This window comes from Arachis ipaensis, chromosome B9 (assembly GCF_059453495.1).
Source record: "Arachis ipaensis isolate K30076 ecotype BB chromosome B9, ASM5945349v1, whole genome shotgun sequence".
Lineage (NCBI taxonomy): Eukaryota > Viridiplantae > Streptophyta > Magnoliopsida > Fabales > Fabaceae > Arachis > Arachis ipaensis.
The window spans coordinates 42026045-42027227 of record NC_142444.1 but is presented as its reverse complement, the minus strand read 5'-3'; the positions used below and the strand labels follow the sequence as shown (position 1 = coordinate 42027227).

Genomic DNA, 1183 nt, shown 5'->3' with positions numbered 1-1183 from the left:
CTCCATGGGGGGTTATAGGTGTTTCCATATGGTTCACCCATGTAATTCACCTCTGCTATTGCAGGGTTCTCAGGATCATAAGCTTCTTCTTCAGAAGATGTCTCTTGAGTACTGTTGGATGCAGCTTGCATTCCATTCAGACTCTGAGAAATCATATTGACTTGCTGAGTCAATATTTTATTCTGAGCCAATATGGCATTAAGAGTATCAATTTCAAGAACTCCCTTCTTCTGAGGCGTCCCATTACTCACAGGATTCCTCTCAGAAGTGTACATGAACTGGTTATTAGCAACCATGTCAATGAGTTCTTGAGCTTCTGCAGGCGTTTTCTTTAGGTGAATGGATCCACCTGCAGAAGTATCCAATGACATCTTAGCTAATTCAGATAGACCATCATAGAATATATCCAGGATGGTCCATTCTGAAAGCATGTCAGAAGGACACTTTTTGGTCAGTTCCTTGTATCTCTCCCAAGCTTCATAGAGGGATTCACCTTCTTTCTGTCTGAAGGTTTGAACATCCACTCTAAGCTTACTCAGCTTTTAAGGAGGAAAGAACTTGGCTAAGAAAGCCTTGACCAGCTTATCCCAAGAGTTCAGGCTATCCTTAGGTTGAGAGTTCAACCACATTTTAGCTCTGTCTCTCACAGCAAAAGGGAAAAGCATGAGCCTGTAGACTTCAGGATCTACTCCATTAGTCTTAACAGTATCACATATCTGCAAGAATTCAGTTAAGAACTGAAAATGATCTTCAGATGGAAGTCCATAAAACTTGCAGTTTTGTTGCATCAGAGAAACTAATTGAGGTTTAAGCTCAAAGTTTTTTGCTCCAATGGTAGGAATTGAGATGCTTCTTCCATGTAAATTGGAATTAGGTGCAGTAAAGTCACCAAGCATCCTCCTTGCATTATTATTATTTTCGGCTGCCATCTCCTCTTCCTGTTCGAAAATTTCTGTAAGGTTATCTCTGGATTATTGTATTTTAACTTCTCTTAGTTTCCTCTTCAGAGTCCTTTCAGGTTCAGGGTCTGCTTCAACAAGAATGTTCTTGTCCTTGCTCCTGCTCATATGAAAAAGAGGGAACAAAAACATAATAATAATAGGGATCCTTTTTGCCCAGGTATAGAGGTTCCCTTGTGTGAGTAGAATAAGAAAAGAATGTAATATAAAGAAGGGAAGAAGAA

General features: G+C 39.7%; 1 non-coding gene across 1 annotated transcript; it reads left to right on the top strand.

Annotated features, from left to right (window-relative positions):
* Window positions 1–425: 425 nt before the first annotated feature.
* LOC148544442 (small nucleolar RNA R71) lies at window positions 426–533 on the top strand. The gene has a single exon (XR_015901853.1). It is a non-coding gene; the product is annotated as a small nucleolar RNA R71 (small nucleolar RNA).
* The last annotated feature ends 650 nt before the right edge of the window (window positions 534–1183 follow it).